Here is a 7,597-nt window from a genome sequence, read left to right as displayed (position 1 = left end):
CCAGGTAATGATCGACTGATATCGTTGTCATTATAAAATTCCGAAACATGATTTTTAACATCTTCACTTAAACTTGCCTCATATTTACTACGTGGTGTAGAGAATCTACCTCTTATTAACGTTAAATTCTTCTTCCATTTCTTGCACGGATCAAGACTTAAACAAAATTGTTAAAATTCTAACATTTTCTGACCTTGTTTTCTCTGTGTGGAGAATATTTTTTTTTGAGTTGCTTGATAATCTCATCAAGCTCTTTTGTCTTTTGTTTATAATTTGACTCTTCGTCTTCTTCATGTGAAAAGGAAAATAGGTTTCTTTTAATACCTTTAGAAATTTCATTGAGTTTTTGCTCGGGGTAACTAGCCTGCCCTAGTCTTCTCGTCATTATCGGTGAAACGTTAATACCGGTGATTCGCTTGTTGAATAACTCAATGTTGTACGCTCGGAAATATTTTTGTGTGTAGCTGTTTTGGGAATCTTGCGAAGATGCTGAAACGACTGAGATTGTTGATGGAACTGCTTCTAAAGTATTTCCTACTACTATCGGTTCATCTACATCTGGATTGGAAGGTTGCTCTTTTGTATTGCTCTGCTCCTCAGTATTACACTGCTTCGGTTTGGAAGAGTATAGAGATAAACATCATGTTCCGCCAATTTTTTCACCGTCATACGGCTATTTGTGAAGACATTTTCGGTTTCGATTTTTGTTTTGTTTATTTAAAAGGAGATGTTTCTGAGAGTCTATGTTAATCATCAATCGAGCGTCCACTTGCTGCAATTAGGGTCGCCACATGCTTCCGGAACGCACGACACGTCCTAATAATGTAGCCTGAATTTATTTCTCTCCAGGTATGGATCAATGTCTGTCTAATAGTTACTGTACTCGGGTGGCGTTTTGAACAGGCCTAGGCCATCATGAAGCACCATAGTGAGTACCAGCGGATTACGCTCGGAGCTGGATAGTGGCCACTTAGTCCAGAACGACTGATGTTCCTGTAAACACTTCTAGGTGAGGTTTGAGATGTGACACAGATCCCATATTGTTGAAATACAGTTTTTACTTATGGCCGTACTGTTCTTTAATGCACGGAAGAACATACTTACTGAAAATCCCGATGTAAACTTCCGTGTTTACTTTGTCGCCTTCTGGAATGAACACCAGATCCATTTTTTGCCATCGGAAGTCACCAATCCAAACACCATCACGCTAGCAGGATGGTTGGTCAGATACACGTTTTTATGCTCGTCGGCCACAGGTTTTACTGGGAGAGAATCAATATCGAAGGTAAACATGCTCTTGTAGGTGGACAGAAATTTTTCGCTTGAGGAAGTTTAAGCTTTTCTTACATCGTTCGAATCGTACCTCCCGGATGCGGTTGTTAATCATGTGAGTTATTTTCCGTGCCTTCGACTTCTCCCCGCAATCTTTCTTTACGAACTTCTGGGCCGTTAAGTCGTTGATACCGTGTTCCTTGGCCTTTTTCCTTATTAAGGGCACTGGATTTGCCCGAACCTTCCTTTTGATGGCAGCGATAACCCTCGGAATCCGAGCTGACCTTGGCCACTTGCCTTTTGCGGGTAGTTGTCCTTTCTTCTTGTGGTCTATGACCCCTTTTCTCGGTCCACTCGCACACCAAGGACGTTATTGAGAAAAATTTTAAAAAATGTTCAACTCTAGGAAAAACTCTAGTCATACAACTGAAAAACAAAGCGTTGTTTCAGTCAGACGAGTATTCGCACTACCCTTCTCGAGTGAAGAAAGAATATTTGAGTTTATGTGTCATTCCCACAAACTAGAGCATGTTAATGTTTTTCTATCCCATTTGTTTATTGACGTGGGACTACGTCTAACCGGAATATATGGAGGGTAAAATGAAAACCTAAACACAGAACATGCAGGAAAAAATGAAAGATTTCGAATGCTTATAGCTCGAACATTTCGTACTGGATAGGAGAGATGTTTGCATCACTTGATAGGGAATATTTCTACGCATCTATCGCAACTAACAAAATGTTGTTTTTCATTAGATAAACAATTGAATAACTGTAAAATATTAGGCGTTATCTAAACGCCCTAACTGCATCGTTTTGATTGGCCCGATTTACGGTTTCCCTAACACAGCCTTGGGGATATCGGCATTGCAAATACATGAAAGTAGGGGGATTTTTGTTCTCATCGAAAAATGTTCCCTAACACAGACTTTAAAACCAAGCAGCGAAATCGGCATTGCAAACACACGAACGAGCCTAGAGGCGAGTGAACTGAGAAGTAGGGGGAGATTTTGTTCCCAACGAAATGTGTTCCCTAATAGAGATTTCTAAACCAAGGTGCCTGGAGAAATCGGTATTTGAAATTCATGCAAGTCGGGGGTATTTTTGTTCCGACTGGAATGTGTTTCCCTAACACAGACTTCAAATCCATAGAGCGTGGGGAAATCGGCATTGCGAATTCATACAAATCGGGGGTATTTTTGTTCCGATTGAAATGTGTTTCCCTAACACAGACTTCAAAACCGAGGTTTCTGGGGAAATCGGCTCTGCAAGTAAATGCAAACTGCGAGTACTTTTGTCCTCGCTTGCCTTTGTGCAGAGTGGAACATGTCTGTCCTAACATGATCTTCTAAACTTAGGAACCTGGGAAAATCGTGCAGACACTAGAAGCGAATGAACTTCCCAGTTTCAAGCAAATTCGAGATTCGAGAAGTATGTACACTTTTGGGATGTAAACTTCAGAGGGAAATGTAAAATAAAATAATCGTTTGATAATTTTTTTTTGTCTTTATTGGAAAGATTTTCAGCCTTAGGCTGGTTCATCAAACGTTTGATAATTCTTCCGTACATATATTTTGTTCTAGTCATCATACCAAACGTAAAAGGTCCGTCATTAAATTTACTTGTAACGAAGAACAATCAATCACAATAAATGAATTGACTTTACACGGCATTTGTTAATTTTTTTCACTCACAGAGCAAATATATTGAACTCAATTGAATTTGGAAACTGTTTCATTCAATCAAGAATTTAATCAATACAAACGAATGATTGCTAAGCTAAGGTAGTTCCACGTCAACCTTGCGGTTATATCATATATATAACCCACTCATTTTTTTTTATTTAGGCTCATTAGCATTTTAGCTGTAACAGAGCCGGGTTTTAATCGTGTACATATAACATGTTTATGGGTTCGATAAATTGTAAATTACACAGTAGTAGTCATTAGGGCGTTAGAGTGTTTTCCCATTACATTATAGTAAACTACACAGTAGTAGCCATTTAGGCGTAAGAATATTCTTTCTGTTCTTCTATTGTTCACCGTACAGCGGAGACAGTTGACATAATCATTGTTGGGTTATCAATAGCACAACAGTCCGATGTTTCTTGCAGGGCAGAGCAGGTTGTATGGATGAATCTTCATTCTTCATTCGACCGTGGATTGACCTCCATCGCTGATATTTGTTGCATGGACGTTGTTATTTTATAACAACACAAAGATGGTTAATTGAGGACCCTGAGATTTTGAACTCACGATCGATCGCTCATTAAGCGAACGCTCAACCAATGTGGCTACGAAGACCCCCTATGTTAATGTTGATGTCAGCTAAATTCATCTGCTGTATGAGTGTGTTCCGTGTACGAAAAAGTTTCTACTTCCCCTGCTCAGCGTTGAAGCAATTCCGAATAAAAACGATTATTATTTGATCACCTTTCTGCTCATCAAATTAGAGCACATTTTGCAATCGGTTCTTTCGTATACTGCTATTATTTATTCATTTCCTGACAACAGGTACGCATTTCATGAATTTGCCGCAAAGAAAATGTTATAAAATCAAGCGCAGCCAATCCTAGTCTCACATGATAAACATGTTCGATCCCATAGTGATAAATTCAACAATTGCTGGCGCAAGCCCCATTACTGATCTCCTTAATCTAATTGGTATACATGATAATGTTTCAACTAATGATCTAGAATGTTATTAGATTGCCGTTAGCTTTACAGTATTTATCTACAACATATTGTTTTTGCTTTGTTCGGAGCGATCGTTCAGATGGTATACTGCTGGAAGCTTCATTCATTGCATCATTCATAACTGTTAATCTCGAGACAGTCACAGAATCGATCCAAATGGACAGCCAGGAACTAGGATGTCAGGTATCATATAAATAGCGATGTAGGTTGTATCCTCCGTACAGAACCTTTTTTTTCAGACATATATACTTACCCAAAACTCAGTCATACCTTTTTTGGATAGTTACCAACGCTTGCAGGATTTCACTAATCAACGCTTCCCAAATAAAGCATTTATTGTTGCGTTGGACCACGGAGCAAAATTAGACCAGCTGCGAAGCATTGTGAACCATCGGATAGTGTGGGATATTTCTCGGTTATTGTTACTGGTCCCATCCGCAGATAATGGCGAGGTATTAGTGTGGACAAACAAATTTTCCGGACGTTTTGACTACGACCAGCTGATCCAGTTGGATACGTATTTCACCGCGAGCAGACACTTTCGTGGTGATGGTAATCTTTTCCCAGATAAAATGATTGATCTGGAGGGTCGATTTTTACGAATGGCGATGATAAACTACAAACCATACACAACATGGGCGGAGACGGTAAGTATTGAACACTACAACTACCAACCGGTCAAAATGACCGAATGTACCATTTGTTCACAAGATTTTATCTTGAAATTTAATTTAAAATTTCTTAACAATGTCATGATGTTTATAAATTATACTTTATTTCCTTTGATTTTTTATATTTTAACAACTAAATATCACACTGGTCAAAATGACCGGTTTGGTAAAAGTAGGTTTATGATGATTATCAGTAATTCTAGTGTTAATGCAATTATTCATGAACCAGTCTATGTAAAAACATAATACTTGTTTTTTTTTCGTTAAGAGTGATGCGAACAAGGCAAACGCATTCGTGGGCAATGACTTAAAACTCATGGTGGATGGTACAGAGGTGAGGCTGCTGCTGGAGTTCTGTCGCATTCATAACTGCAGCCTGAATGTGTTCTTAGAAGAGTTGTACCAATGGGGTGAAGTATATGAGAACCACTCTGGAACTGGTATTATGGGCGCTATAAGCTCCCATCGCGTCGACATCGGCATGGGTGGCAATCTGGCCTGGTTCTTCGAATCGATATCGGTTTCTCAATCGACGTCCAGGACGGGGGTTACTTGCATTACTCCGAAGCAGAGGTGAAATTTTGTTGTATATTCGATTTGTTATAGATATTGTTTAAAATTACAGGCTACTTCCATCATGGATGACGCCGATACTACCTTTCTCCAAGCAAGTCTGGACTGTTACATTTATGACGTTCATGATAACCTCCATTGCTCTCCTATTTATGAATTATATGACGAATCACGTTATCCGATATACCGTAATATGATAAGTCTTCCATTTACGTCTTCATCGGTAACCTGTTCAACCTGTTTTTATAGGAAACCAGGCTGGAGGTCTCCGACGTGATCACATCAGTCGGGACATCATTGATAATTGGTTCTGTTCAGCGAATTGAGCAATACAAAACCGGTCCTCAAGTAACGATTGTCGGTGTTTTACTATTTGGGGGTTTAATAATCGGCAACAGTTACTGCGGGGGTTTATCCAGCATCATGACAATTCCCCATTATGAGCAACCGATTGATACCGCTGAACGGCTTGCAGGGCGAAATTTAATATGGGGAGCATCACACGATGCGTGGGTGTATGCTTTGGAGGATTCGGACGAGGTACTATGTTTTTTTCTGGTGACATTCAGAATAGTATGTCCAACATAATCTGGTTTTTTTTAGCCCATTGTTATGAAACTTGTATCCAACTTTCGGACCATGAATAAAACTGCATTACTCGAGCATGCCAGACTCGCAGACATGGCGTACGCAATCGAGCGACTTCCCTATGGTCATTACGGAATATCAAGTTACATTACGAATGAGGTTGTGCACAATTTTCGCGTTATGCTCGAGGATTTGTACTGGGGACACTGTGTGATACAGGTCACTAAGACCTGGCCTATGCTAGAGCATTTGAATGTGATAATTATGCGCGTGTTCCAAAGTGGCATCCAGCGGTACTGGGAGGAAATTGTATCGACACAGTTTCCAGAAGCATACACTGTGCAGAAGGTCGTTGGACTCTCTCGTGTTCATGATAATCCAGGAGCAGTAGCGCTACAGGTACATCATCTGTCTGGTCCCTTATTTTTGCTTATGTTTGGATTAGCCTCCGGTTTTGTGGTATTCGTGGCGGAAGTTGTTTGGATCAAGTGCACAAGACAAGGAGCTTTATATAAAACCTTAGAAATTTAAGACCTCGAAACGAAAAAAATGGTGGTGGATTCATTGACTTGTACATATTTTATTTATGATGATTTATAAATGATGTTTGTTAATCACTTACTCATTGAACTGTTGAAAACGAACAAATATTGTCCAGACAGTTATGGTCCATTATTGTAACATAATAGGAGAATGCAACCCCTGCTAGTTTTGAATTGTACAAGTATCAACAAAAGTGATTCAAGTATATACGAGTTTTCGTGAATTGCGTCGAGCAATACTGATATTAAAAGCGATGTGGACTAAATTTTCGGTGAGTATGCGCCACCGTATGAGAATATTTGGTTTTAGGGCTGCGAATTCAAACATGGACGCACAAGTTCTCTGAAGAAGATCCAAAAATTGACATAACAAAATAAGAGAAAAATATCCATGACATTGTGTTGAATGATTGGAAAGTGAAGCTAAAAACACTGTTGACATCATGAACTTCTCAAAATGGGAAACACGCGTTCACATATGAAAAAGCTTCAGGGAAGATAGGAGCCGCACATGAATGCAATCAATCAAATTGGGAACATGTAACCAATTCCCAGTAAGCAAAATAATGGTTCAATATTTTTTGGATAATCGCTAGATGTAATGTTTAGAGTTAAATTGTGATCACGTTGTAGAATAAATATAAAAAAGGCAAAAAAATTGTGTTTAATTGTCAATGCAGAAAAATCTTCAGCTCAAATATTATTCAAACATGCTAGATTAAACTCATAATTAGCGGAAGCAGTAAAACTATCGATAGTTGTACAATCACCACGGAAGATCGACGGTTTAAATCTCTTTAACACTTTCGTCGCCCAGAGCGAATTGATCGAGTTTCTTGCGGAGCCCAAACCCAACTCTCGGTGCGCAAGAGAAATAAGCGGGTAACGATAATGATGAATTCTGGTTCGATTCAGGACTACTTTTCTGTTGAATCCGAATGAAATCAATCAGTTGTCAGCTGATTAGTAAACATATAAAAATAATTTTTCAGCCAATTGTACAATGTTGCCAATGATAAAAAAAATGAAATTCAACCGAACGTACTTGCTCTATATAGTATTTTCGATGACGATGAATAACTGCAATTTTAATGGAGCATATGTAATATTCTGTTCAATCGATTGCGAAGATCCTGAGTATATATCATACCAAGAACATATGTCACTTTTGTGGGAAAATAATCGTTACAAACTATATCACATTTGGCAACTCCGTCTTTTCACATGATTTGTTTTCATTGCTCTTTGCGTTTGG

The sequence above is a fragment of the Toxorhynchites rutilus genome, chromosome 3 (assembly GCF_029784135.1).
Source record: "Toxorhynchites rutilus septentrionalis strain SRP chromosome 3, ASM2978413v1, whole genome shotgun sequence".
Lineage (NCBI taxonomy): Eukaryota > Metazoa > Arthropoda > Insecta > Diptera > Culicidae > Toxorhynchites > Toxorhynchites rutilus.
This window is presented reverse-complemented; position numbering follows the sequence as displayed.